This window comes from Aquarana catesbeiana, linkage group LG02 (genome assembly GCF_042186555.1).
Source record: "Aquarana catesbeiana isolate 2022-GZ linkage group LG02, ASM4218655v1, whole genome shotgun sequence".
Taxonomy (NCBI): domain Eukaryota; kingdom Metazoa; phylum Chordata; class Amphibia; order Anura; family Ranidae; genus Aquarana; species Aquarana catesbeiana.
In genome coordinates this window covers 188,053,503-188,067,431 of record NC_133325.1, presented here as the reverse complement: position 1 = coordinate 188,067,431, position 13,929 = coordinate 188,053,503, and the positions used below count along the sequence as shown (strand labels likewise).

General features: G+C 43.5%; 1 protein-coding gene across 1 annotated transcript in view; it reads right to left on the bottom strand.

Moving 5' to 3' along the window:
* Nucleotides 1-11,472, bottom strand: part of ARF3 (ARF GTPase 3) — a 65,678-nt gene extending 54,206 nt beyond the window's left edge. The window contains exon 1 of the mRNA XM_073614054.1: nucleotides 11,292-11,472. The gene's annotated coding sequence lies outside the window, so the exon portion shown is untranslated. The remainder of the gene's footprint in view (nucleotides 1-11,291) is intronic.
* Between the last annotated feature and the right edge of the window lie 2,457 nt (nucleotides 11,473-13,929).

Here is a 13,929-nt window from a genome sequence, read left to right as displayed (position 1 = left end):
GACAGTCAGGAAATAAACATGTATTAAAGGATAAGTTCACCTTCACAAAAAATAATAATAATAATAATAAATGCACCTTTTTTTACAGGTAAAAAAAATATGCATTCATTTTTTTTTTTTTTTTGTAATGGGCCTGTAAACCATTACCACCCACGATCAGCGCAGCACTTATCCTTTAAATGTAAAACTAAATGAAAAGTCTGACTGGAAAGGCAGAACCCCCTGCAAATGGGATTAGCACAATGGCAGAACAGTCAGCAGAATATTTAACCTGCCAGCATCTATTTGTGATCTGTGATTCTGCACACTGTATACAGATGCATATGGCTGCATACACATTTACCACTTGATTACTAGGCACTTATACCCCTTCCTGCCCAAGCCAATTTTAAGATTTCAGCGCTGTCACTCTTTGAATGACAATTGCGCGGTCACGCAACACTGTACTCATATGAAGTTTTTATAATTTTTTTTTTTTTCACACAAACAGAGCTTTCTTTTGGTGGTATTTAATCACCACTTTTTTTTTTTGTTTTTTGTTTTTTTTTGCTAAGCAAACAAAAAAGACCGAAATGTTGAAAAAAAAAAAACAAACAGTTTTCATAGATTGTTATAAAATTTTGAAAACAGGTAATTTTTCTCCTTCATTGATGTGCGCTGATGAGGCTGCACTGATGGGCACTGATAGGCTGCACTGATAGGGGCACTGATAGGTGGCAATGGTGGGCACTAGTAGGTGGCACTGGATAGCAGTACTGATGGGCACTGGTAGGTGGCACTGGTGGGCACTGGTTAGCAGCAGTAGCTGTCACTGTGTGGGACCAATGTCCCATTTACACAAGCCAGTAATCAGCTTATTTCTTTCTTCTCACGCTGTCATTGTGAGGAAAAAAAAAAAGAACGATTACCGGCTTCTGTTTACATCATCTGATCAGCTGTCATTGGTTGGTATCGGCCCTTTACTCCGATCTGTGATCAGCCGAGTCCCAAGGACTCGGTGATCACAGATCGTACCGCCTGTGTGTTGCAGGGGGCATGCGGGTAGCACGGGAGGACGTCCATGTATGCCCTCCAGGCAACCTAAGCCCATGCTGTAGCTGTCTTTTGGCTATAGCGCGGGCATCAAGTGGTTAAAGTAACCATAAACCTTTAAAAAAGTTTTAATTAAAATAAAAAACATGGTATACTTGTTGGACCGGCTGCAGTAAACACAGCCGAATGTCAGCTGGTTTCTATTGAACTGGCCGATGCTGCCCGACATTCGGCCCATGTGTGCGGGGCTTAAGGGTTACCAAACTGCAGCAGAAGAAATAAACAGGTTCTCTACCCTACCAGACAGGTCTATGTTAATCAAATTACTATTTTGATATGCAGTTTGCACTAAAGGTAACCTCTGCTAAGGATTTTTATCTTTTTTAACCCTTTCATGCCTGAGCCTATTTTTGACATTTGTTGCTTACAAGTTAAAATCTGTATTTTTTGCTAGAAAATTAGTTAGGAACCCCACACATTATATATATATATATTTTTAGCATAGAATCTAGAGAATAAAATGGTGATCTTTGCAATATTTTATGTCACACTGTATTTGCACAGCGGTCTTTCAAATGCAATTTTTGGGGGAAAAAAGACACTTTCATGAATTAAAAAAAAAACTAAACGTTAAGGTTAGCCCAATTTTTTTGTATAATGTGAAAGATGATGTTACGCTGAGTAAATAGATACCTAACATGCCATGCTTTGAAATAGCGCACACTCATGGAATGGCGACAAACTACGGTACCTAAAAATCTCCATAGGCGGGTTAGTGCTAGAATTATTGCTCTCGCTCTGACGATCGCGGCGATACCGCACATGTGTGATTTGAACACTGTTTAGATATGCGGGCATGACTTACATGTGCGTTTTCTTTGCTGTGCGAGCTCGTGGGGACGGGGGCAATTTAAATTTTTTATTTTTTTTACATTGTCACTTAAAAAAAAAAAAAAAAAAAAGTGATCACTTTTATTGCTGTCACAAGGAACGTAAACATCCCTTGTGACAGTGGTAGGTGGTGGCAGGTACTCTTTATGGAGGGATCGGGGGTCTAAAAAAACCCAAATCCCTCCTTTGCACTTCAAAGTATTCAGAGCGCCAAAAACAGCTATTCTGAATACTGTCATTTTTTTTTAAAAAAGGCCGCCATTGGCATCCGAGTAAACTGGAAGTGACGTTGCTTCCGTGTTTACACAAAGAAGACTGTAACAAGGCCATTTCCGGCTTCCTTCCAGTCTCACTCTAGCCGGCGGAAGTGCTGGATCGAGGATCGGTCTCCCGGTGGGACCGGAGGCCCAGGAAGAGCGGTGGAAGGCGGCGGAAGGGGGGCTACATGCATCATCCCGGTATAACCCCTTAAAGCCGAGGCCGCATATGTAAATACGGTTGGCGCTAAAGGGTTAAAGATGTATAAAACAAAAGTGTGTGTACAGGTGTGCTTTAAGAGGCCTGCAAATACTTTACTTCTATTGGGGATCAGGGGCATGAAACTGTCAGCATGGAGCCCAGACCATCCAAAATTCACATTACCTGACATGCAAAGATAGAATGCTGTCAGTGGCAGATCTGATAAGCGGATAGAAGTTTTCAAGAAGCAAAATACAATAATTGAGTCAAGGACCATTGTTAATTGCAACCGGGTTGCACAGCATCAGTGCTTGTCAAGGTACATGCAGCCCCCTCTATCATGCTTCAATGAGTGCCACCTAAGGTGATGGTGTCAGTTAGGCTCATGGGCATGGCACAGCGCCGATTTGTCTCAAGCTGACAGTGTATTAGGTACTCTGACTTTTATGTCAACAGCAAGAATTCCTAATAGCTCTTTAACCTGACTAGATTATCTTTTATTTGTTAGGGATCTTGTAACTGAAAACTGATTTTCAATCAAAGATGAACATGGATGTAAAATATAATTAGCAAACATATTGGATTCCCAGACTGTGCACTTTTTAAGCGTGTTTAAAAGAAAAAAAAGAAGAAGAAATGGTATGATGTTATTTTCTATAGTACAATCTTGCCGCACTGGGTAAGGGTCACCTGCATATCACATAGTAAGGGAGCCTCATGATTTGAGAGCTGCCCTGGGCTTTTAGACCAAACTCCTAGGGCAGTGACGATGGTGAACCTTGGCACCCCAGATGTTTTAGAACTACATTTCCCATGATGCTCATGCACTCTGCAGTGTAGTGGAGTATCATAGGAAATGTAGTTCCAAAACACCTGGGGTGCGAAGGTTTGCCATCACTGTCCTAGGGCCTCTGATTAGTTAGAAGGAGGCAACATTCAAATAGGAACATTTGGAGCTGTAAACATTTGTTCTCCTGCCAATGCAATCAGCCATTCTTTAGAATTATGGACATTTTCCGTGTACAATGCTGTTTGAATTGCACTTCTTTTTCACACAGGTGGCCCAATTGTCTATTGAAGTATGTTTATTTAACTTGTGATCTATGCAAGCTGAACCAATGACGGACAGAGCTAAATGACCTGCAGCACCCGTCTGACGGCTTTCGTCACTAGCTAGGATAGTTGTGAAGAAAAATACACAATCGCTGAGTTAATGCACGTCACATACAATGAGAAATAAACCCAGACCCAATTAGATATTGGATATGCCAATGTCTCCAGAATCATTGTACAACTGTAACCTATCCTAAAGCAAGGCTGTGCTATATAGATAAATACACTTTACAAAAATGGCCAATTTCTGGACGAGCCTAATCAAACCCAACTCCAACCACCATTATTTCATAGTTTATCCAGTAAATCTTCTGTACTATTACCAATGCCCCCCCCCCTACACCCCAAACCCTCACCCGACACCATCACTAGTGATTATCATACATTATATGATAAACGGAACCAAAGAGGCAAGGATCTCAAGAGAAGTTGTTGTCCCTAGATGCCACGAAAACATAATCATCAAAGATTTTGGTTGCTATCAGCAACAGCTCTTGGTGCTCCATTTTCCATAAATCAGCTCCACAGACCTCCAGGCCAAAATAATCTGGTGAACAAAAACTCTTGGCATTCATATGCCTTAATATGCAGACTACTTGCGTTCCAGTAGAGCTGCACGATTCTGGCCAAAATGAGAATCGCGATTTTTTTGCTTGGAATAAAAAGATCACGATTTTCGCGATGTAAAATCTTTCACATTATACAAAAAAAATGGGCTAACTTTACTGGTTAGTTTTTCTTTTTTTTAATTCATTAAAGTAATTTTTTCCAAAAAAATTTGCTTTTGAAAAACCACTGCGCAAAAACAGTGTGACATAAAATATTGCAACAACCACCATTTTATTCTCTAGGGTGTCTACTAAAATATATATATATATAATGTTGGGGGTTCTAAGTAATTTTCTAACAAAAAAAAAAATGATTTTAACTTGAAACCAACAAATGTCAGAAAAAGGTTTAGTGTTTAAGTGGTTAAACTTTTTTCACTTACTCAAGAAGTCTATTTCATTGACAAAGTGTTACAATGTTTATACTTAAGTTCAACTGATAAAGAATGTTTTGATTCTTGGCAGACTGGCCAGTTTTTTCCTTCCTTTCTTTTGATGGCTGTGGCTTCAGAAGAGTAGAGAGAGAATTCTTTGCACAGAAAGAATCGGGGAAACACTTTAGGGCTCTTTCACACGGGGCGGATCAGTCATGATCCGCCCCGTGAACACCCGCTTGCTCAGCAGGGATCGCTCCGCCGATCCCCGCTGAGCAGGAAGATGACAGGTCCATCGCTGCACGCTGTGCAGCGGCGGACCTGTCAGAGCGCCGCTCTCCCCTATGGGGGGATCGGATGATGACGGACCGTAGTGTCCGTCGTCACCTGATCCGATCCGAAAACGGATGGAAAAGTAGGTTTTTCCTCCGTTACACTTTTCGGATCGGAGCGGGTCGGATGTCAGCGGACATGTCACCGCTGACATCCGATGCTTCATAGGGATGAATGTATGTCCGTTTTTCATCCGAAAACGGAAGGATGAAAAACGGACATACGGATCGTCTGTGTGAAAGAGGCCTTAGTCAAGATCGCGATAACCATTCTTGACGATTAATCATGCAGCTCTACGTTCCAGGCATTCATCACTGGGCACATACTGCCCTAAATGTGAGTACTGCTATATGCACCATCCAGCTGCAGCAGCTGTCAGCTTGACAGGCTTCCAGCAGCAGGGCTGGATGGTGCAATCGCTGTACCCTCTGCCTGCACCTAAACCCTGGAGCCTCCTTATTTCAAGGGCTACTTTGTGTGAAAAAGGTTGAGAAAGACTGTCTCATCAATTGGGATGACTTTTTGGGCAAAACAGACAGGCCAGATTAACATCCACAGCAATTTGAACAATGAAGCAAGAATACATCCTTTTATGAGTCTACTGGACCACTGCTATTCAACGCTGCAAAGAACTGGCATAACAAGTTAACCAAACCATTTTTACCATTTGATGTAGCAATGCATTTATTTTTGTACTGATGTGCATCACTATGTATTTTCCAAGCTTAGACACGCATGTACTACAGTTAAAGAACTCAGCAGGCAATGACCACAAACATCCAAAAAGAGTCCAGTTACAGCAAACAGTCTTAAAGGTTATGTTGATTGAATGACAAAAGGTGGAGATGAATACGGGTTCAATCGCTTTTTGTCAACTTTTAAGCAGTTTCTGCAACTGTATGCAGGGTACAATTTTAGACCATCTTACAACAAAACTTGAATATACAGCTATCTCTGCTTCTAAGAGGGGCTACGGCTGGGTTAACAACACAAATAATACAGTCATTTCTCCTGGACGACAAAGCCTGAGTTTTATGAGAAATTCTGTATGAAGTAAAGTTACAGGTAGACATGTCCAGGTTGTGACACATACAAATATTTATACAAAGGTTTAACATTGTGAAGGGCTCAGCATGTGTATGATTTCTGCTTCCCATTATTCACATTTAGCCCAGGTTCACACTGAGCTGTGGGAATGAAGCCTTGCGATTTCAGCTAAACTCGCACAATTTCACTCCCGCATGTCAGTCCCAATTTCGGCCGCGATTTCAGAGACATCTGTGCGGGTTTCTGCACCCTGAAATCACAAAAAGTAGTACAAAAATTACTTTCTGAAATCGGTGCGGCGCCGCAAATGCAGTGTCGCACCGATTAGGACAGTGCCATTGCCGCTGATTTGACATGCGATTTGACATGTCAAATCGCATGTCAAAACACACCAGTGTGAACCAGGGCTTACTCATATGTAGACAGGGTATACCGGGACTTAAAAAAAAAAAAAAGTTCACCTGTCAGGACAAATATGTGGGAGCTACAATTACTGCTCTCACCCTCATCTAGCCTGACTCACTGAATCCAAACAAGCATGCAACCAGTGAAATTGAAACTCCCGATCTACATATTTGTTTCAGATTAATCATCCATTAGGCAGTGAATCAAAGATGACAACCCTAAAGCTGGAAGCCTCAAAAACAAATCAGAAATAGCAGCTGCCATATTTCCATCTTAATGGGATCACTTTAAACCATCGATGTCTACCAGCAACAGATCTATTTCCTATTAAAGCAAGATATATATTAAATATCTTCTTTTGCACACATTCATACACTTACAAATGTGTAGGCACCCATGTACAGACATCAGTGGAAGTGATTACACAACACCTGAGTGTAGTGATAATGATTAAGTGACAAGTCAATGCTACCTTAGCGCTGTTGTCATGTCTCCTTCCTTCCCTATCAATATAGAAGGCACAGGCTGCTACAGAGAGTCTGAGTACTTTATAGACAAAGTAAAGAGAAAAAAAAAAGAGGAATCGATGCCTTGGGTCACACAATGAGGAGGTAATGCTGATGCTGCACAAGATGTTTTCCAGGAATTAGAAGGATGGCCAGTGACACCCATAACCACTGGGAATGAGGCCTGCTCTCATGACATACACATTATGGGTTATTTACTAAAACTGGAGAGTGCAAAATCTGGTGCAGCTCTGCATAAAAACCAATCAGCTTCTCAGTTTTTCTTGCCAAAGCTTAACTGAACAAGCTGAAGTTAAAAGCTGATTGGCTACCATGCACAACTGCACCAGATTTTGCACTCTCCAGTTTTAGTAAATGAACCCTACTATGTCCTTACACTCTATACTAGATACCAAACAAGAGGGTGCTCAGCACTCCTGGACTTGTCAATGGAAATTAGTGCTACAAATCCTCTGACAGGTTAGAAATGTTCTGCCAGGGTGAAAAGATTCTACTAATTCATGAGTGGTCTGAATGTCCAGATCTCGCTATAACATCATATATGGCTATGGTGATTAGGTACACGTCCAACAACGTCTGTGAAATGAATGGGAAGTGACGTCACCAGTAGAGTTACTATGGTGCTTCCGTTGACGGATGTGTCCTCTACACCCGTCCACAACAGTGAAGCCGCGGCTGACCACTCATCGTGGGATCAGAGCTTCCGCTGCTGGAGATCGGGTCGGATCGCCTGTACAAATGGTATGTATACTGATTTTCTTCTTTACAGGGCTAGATAGGTTAGTGTTACAATGTTGGGGGCTATAGATGCAGGGAGTTTTGTTTTTGCATGGACTTCCACTATCAATATAGTAAAGGTCTGGTCAAGTATGGATATGAGATAAAGCTTTGCTAACAAATGATTTCATTTAAGCCCCTATTCATACCAAGCTGAGCATTTTTCTGGCGATTTTGCAGAATTTTGTAGGACATGAGATATGGACACTATTCCGTGTGACATGGCGGCATATTCAGCAACTCCTGCTGCAATCATAAGGAAAGGGTTGTTCCCACAGCTTACTGATAAAAGTCTCCTCATCCAGCATAGCAAGAATTTGTGCCTCCATTTTTTTTTTACTTTGATTGGGCTTTACTTCATGGGTGGAAGGAAAGTTGAGAACAGGTGTCCAGGCAAGAAAAAGCTTGTGCAGCAGATTTAGGGCTCATTTACACTTGCTTTGACTTCCACACATTAACACATGCCTCAGTGGTGCTTCTGCAATGCTTCAGTGGTGCTTCGATGATGCTTCGGTGGTGCTCTTTTGAAGCTTTAGGCTGGGTTAACACCACCGACGGATGTGGCACGCAGCAGGGGTCCGGTGCATCCCTGTTCTCTGTTTCAGGGATTCATTTTTGCCTGAATTTGAGCCTGAAACTGAGCCAAAGACACACAGCGTTCCTGTGCAAGCTGCTCCGCAGCCGCAACGGAGATATGTGAACCGGCTCCATAGATAGCCGGTCACAATCTCCTGTCATGCGAATTGGACGCGGTGAATTCGCATAGGTGAGATCAGCCTCAATGAAGCTTGGTAGATGCCCTGTGCGTGTGTTAATATCTCATTCCTGCAATCTCTCCAAAACAAAGCATAGCTAAAACTGTATTAAAGCATCTCAAAAGCTTCAGGTGCTTCAATCGAGCTTTGTCATAGACTTCTATGAAGGTTTTGAAGACACTTTGAAGCACTACTTTTGAAGCAAATGCAAGGTAACAGGACTGTAAGTTAACCATTTTATTTAGTGACAGGAGCTTTGACTGGCGTTCAGAGAGCTTTAACAAAGTGTGACCAAAGCCATGTTTTAAAGCAAGTCTAAACTAGCCCTAATGCCGTGTACACACGGTCGGACTTTTCGGCTACAAAAGTCCGACAGCCCGTCCGACAAACTTTCGACGGACTTTTGGCGGACTTGCGGCGGACTTTCTAATGAACTGACTTGCCCACACACGATCACACAAAAGTCCGACGGATTCGTACATGATGACGTACACCAGACTAAAATAAGGAAGTTGATAGCCAGTAGCCAATAGCTGCCCTAGCATGGGTTTTTGTCCGTCGGACTAGCATACAGACGAGCGGATTTCTGGGTCCGGCGTAGTTACAACGTAAAGATTTGAAGCATGTTCCAAATCTAAAGTCTGTCAGATTTGCGACTGGAAAAGTCCGCTGAAAGTCCGGGGAAGCCCACACACGATCGGATTGTCCGCCGGATTTGGTCCGTCAGCGTCCGTCGGACTTTTGTAGCCGAAAAGTCCGACCGTGTGTACGCCCCATTAGAGTAGCTTTCAATTAGATCTATTATGCCAAAAACATGCAATACTATTCCAAATAAAACTTGTGTTTCTTTTGAGTCTTCAAGCTTCAAGTGACTGTAAACACCCACAATAATAAAAAATGGGGTTTTTGATGTTTAGTGTTGTTGCACATAGGTGTGAATGGGGGCTAAATGTTGTCAAAGAGAGGTCTGCTGATCTCTTCCATAAGGATCCTTGTTATTATTCCCAAGAAAGAGAATGATGTGAAAGCTGTGACTACGTACTCTAACTATGAATGTGTTAATATCCAGTGAGTTCTAAACTCACCACAACTGTTACTGTAACTAAAAACACGCACATAGAAGTGCACGTTGCAAAAACATTGAAAGTCATATTCCTGCGGAAAGACAAGTGAATCACACAAGCCATGGCATTCCAAGGAGGTTGTGCAGAGCATTCCTGTCCTTGGGAAGTGATGCAGGCATGTAGCAGACCTGGGCTGGATTAACCGTATTTAACTTACAGTTATGTAACTTTATGACACACGGATGAATTGTAACTGTGACATTTGCTGAGTGAATGAATTAAACACTTCATCAAATTTCCAGAAACATCTTGGCCATAAGACTGCTAGTCTGGGAGTGAAGTAAGTGTCTCATGTCAGCGTGTTTTCAGCAGACCAACATGAGGTTGCTTACTGGTCATGTGGGGGAAAGGTAATGTTCTTTATAGGTTGTGTATATGTACATATGGATTCTGCAATTGGCAGCAGATATGTACAAAGGTGCAACAGAGGTTTTCAAAACACACATAGGTGCAGTAAACAACTGTAAAATATCACATGCAATCTCAATGGCAACAAAGTCACATAAGAAGTTTAGAATCGGATGAGTCTGCAGGTTGAGCCTTTGTCACCACGTACAGATGATGCCATCAAAACAGTCCCGTCAGACATCCCAGACCCCAAAATAAAAGAGTGGGCAGCAAACCATGAAAGGTTTTACATCAGGAGGTCAAGTCAATTAGCCCCAAGTTTGCAGCAGGTCAGCTGTCCCTATCTATAGGTGATGTCATCAGGTCAGTGCTGGCAGCATATTACAATGTAAAGAGCACTATTTACAGATGATGTCATCAGGTGTGCTGGCAGCATGTTAGTGTGACTTTTACTATGTACAGGTGTTATTATTGGATCACTGCAGGCAGCATGTTACAATGCGACCATCACTACACACAAATGATGTCATCAGGTCAGTGCAGACAGCATATTACAATGTGACTGTCACTATGTACATGTGACGTTGATACCCTATCAACGTTATCAAGGTCAGTGCTGGCAGCATATTACAATGTGACTGTCTCTATGTACAAGTGATGTATCATCAAGGTCAGCTTTCGCAGCATGTAAGAATGTGACTGTCACTATGCACAAATGATGTTAGTGCTGGCTGCATGTTACAAGGTGCCATCACCATGTACACGTGAGGTCATCAGTTTTATATCATATCATTACATCAATGTTAGCAGCTTGTCACAAAGTCACTGTCATTAAGTACAGGTGATGTCATTAGATCAGTGTAGGCAGCATGTTAAGTTGTGACTATGTACAGGTGATCAGGTCAATGCAGGCAGCACGTTACAATGCAACTGTCACTATGAACAAATGATGTCATCAGGTCAGTACTGGCAGCTTGTCACAAAGTGACTGTCAATAAGTACAGGTGATGTCATTAGATCAGTGTGTGGGCAGCATGTCACAAAGTGACGGTCACTCTATACAGGTGATATCATTAGAATGATGTTGTCAGAATGATTCAATAACTGTCACTATGTATCAGGTCAGTGATGACATCACGCCCCCTGCTGACCCTCTAGTAGGACTGTGGTCCTGTGATGTAAGCCGTGTGACATGTGTGATTGGTATGATGAGGAAAGGGGAGAAGAGAGTGTGTGATGAGTGAGTGTAAGGACAGGCCATCGTGTCACACATGCCGGGGCTCTAGTTGTCCTGACATGATGGCAGTCATTCCATACCGCCGTGTAGTGTGCAGCGGGGGTAGGTGTTCCTTGTGACAACGTAAGATGGAGGTTGGTGCTTGCGGCTCCCGTGTGGGCGGGATGGATAGCAGACTCTCTTAGGAACAATGGAAGCGATGGGGTCCTAATATCAGCGCTTAGACGTTCTGCTCTCAGCTCCATCCATCCCTGCACCTACCTTCACCTTCTTCTTCTTCCTCGCCTACCGCAGCGACTCCTCTGTCCTCTCCGACCGGAAGCACCCGGTCCAAATCTCGCGAGATCTCCCTCCTCGGCGCCAGTCTATTCTATGAGCGATGCGGGAAGGACTCGCGAGACTTGACCTGGTTCCCACGGCAACGGATGCAGCAGCTCTCCTCTCCTTCCATTCTGCTGCAGGGATGAGTGGGCAGGAGGCCTGGTCCTCACATGAAGCCCTGATCTCTCCCAGTCACCCACACAACTCTGACAAGGAGGAGTGCTGTTCTCTTCTCATTACCCTACATCACATGTACATTACTTCTCAATGGAACAGTCCAGAGAGCCTGGCACAGGGAACTTCTGTACACTCATCTATGAGGACATAAAGTCTGTACTGTGCTTTATATACATCACATGGTATGCATTCACATTCTATACATATACATTAATCGCTGCAATGTCTTATCAAGTTAGCTTGCTTACCTCCATGACCACTGTATATTCTTAGCTAACCCTCTGCACATTGCTATATATCCTACCACACATACAGCAATATAGCTCTTTCTTTCTTTCTTTCTTTCTTTCTTTCTTTCTTTCTTCTTCTTTCTTTCTTTCTTTCTTTCTTTCTTTCTTTCTTTCTTCTTTCTTTCTTTCTTTCTTTCTTTCTTTCTTTCTTTTTTTCTTCCTTCCTTCCTTCCTTCCTTCCTTCCTTCCTTCCTTCCTTCCTTCCTTCCTTCTTCCTCCCCCTTTCTTTTCCCTCCCTTCCCTTTCTTCCTTTCCGTCATCCTTCCCCTTTCCTTTCCTTTCCCCTCCCTTCCCTTCGTTCCTTCCTTCCCTTCTTCCTCTCCTTTCCTTTCCCTCCCTTCCTTCCTTCCCCCTTCTTTCTCCCCCTTTCTTTTCCCTCTCTCTTCTCTCTCTCTCTCTCTCTCTCTCTCTCTCTCTCTCTCTCTCTCTCTTTCTCTCTCTCTCTGTCTCTCTCTCTTTCTTTCTTTCCTCCCCCTTCTTCCTCCCCCTTTCCTTTCCCTTTCCTTCTTCCTTCCCGTTTCCTTTCCCCTCCCTTCCCTTCGTTCCTTTCCTTCCCCTTCTTCCTCTCCTTTCCTTTCCCTCCCTTCCCTTCCTTCCTTCCCCCTTCTTTCTCATACTTTCTTTTCCCTCTCTCTTCTCTCTCTCTTTCTTTCTTTCCTCCCCCTTCTACCTCCCCCTTTCCCTTCCCTTGCTTCCTTCCTTCCTTTCCCCTTCTTCCTCCCCCTTTCCTTTCCCTCCCCCTTTCTTTTCCCTCTCTCTTCTCTCTCTCTTTCTTTCTTTCCTCCCCCTTCTACCTCCCCCTTTCCTTTCCCTCCTTCCCTTCCTTCCTTTCCTTCCCCTTCTTCCTCCCCCTTTCCTTTCCCTCCATTCCCTACCTTCTTTTCCTGCCCCTTCTTCCTCCCCTTTCCGTTCCCTCCCTTCCCTTCCTTTCTTCCCCCCTTCTTCCTCCCCCTTTCCCTCCCTTCCCTTCCTTCCTTTCCTTCCCCTTCTTCCTCCCCCTTTTTTTTCCCTCCCTTCCCTTCCTTCCCTTACTTATCCCTTCTTCCTCCCCCTTTCTTTTCCCTACCTTCCCTTCCTTCCCTTCCTTATCCCTTCTTCCTCCCCCTTTCCTTTCCCTCCCACTCCCTTCCTTCCTTCCTTCCTTCCTTCCTTCCTTCCTTCCTTCCTTCCTTCCTTCCTTCCTTCCTTCCTTCCTTCCTTCCTCCCCCTTTCCTTTCCCTCCCTTCCCTTCCCTTCCTTCTTTCCTTCCTTCCTTCCTTCCTTCCTTCCTTCCTTCCTTCCTTCCTTCTTCCTTCCTTCCTTCCTTCCTTCCTTCCTTCCTTTCCCCTACTTCCACCCCCTTTCCTTTCCCTCCCTTCCGTTCCTTCCTTTCCTTGCCCTTCTTCCTCCCCTTTCCTTTCCCTCCCTTCCCTTGCTTCCTACCTTCCTTTCCCCTTCTTCCTCCCCCTTTCCTTTCCCTCCCTTCCCTTCCTTCCTTTCCTTCCCCTTCTTCCTCCCCCTTTCTTTTCCCTCCCTTCCCTTCCTTATCCCTTCTTCCTCCCCCTTTCTTTTCCCTACCTTCCCTTCCTTCCCTTCCTTATCCCTTCTTCCTCCCCCTTTCCTTTCCCTCCCTTCCCTTCCTTCCTTTCATTCTCCCTTTTCCTCCCCCTTTCCTTTCCATTCCTTTCCCCTTTTCCTTCCATTCCTCCCTCTCTCCTACCCTTTCTGCTATATCATATATACATTCATCACTGCAATGTCTTATCAAGTTAGCTTGCTTACTTCCATGACCACTGTATATTTTTAGTCAACCCTTTGCACATTACTATATATCCTACTACACATATAGTTCCTTTCCACATTTATACACATATAGTTTCTTTCTTTCTTTCTTTCTTTCTTTCTCTTTCTTTCTTTCTTTCTTTCTTTCTTTCTCTTTCTTTCTTTCTTTCTTTCTTTCTTTCTTTCTTTCTTTCTTTCTTTCTTTCTTTCTTTCTTTCTTTCTTTCTTTCTTTCTTCCTTCCTTCCTTCCTTCCTTCCTTCCTTCCTTCCTTCCTTCCTTCCTTCCTTCCTTCCTTCCCCCTTCTTCCTCCCCCTTTCTTTTCCCTCCCTTCCCTTTCTTCTTTTCCTTC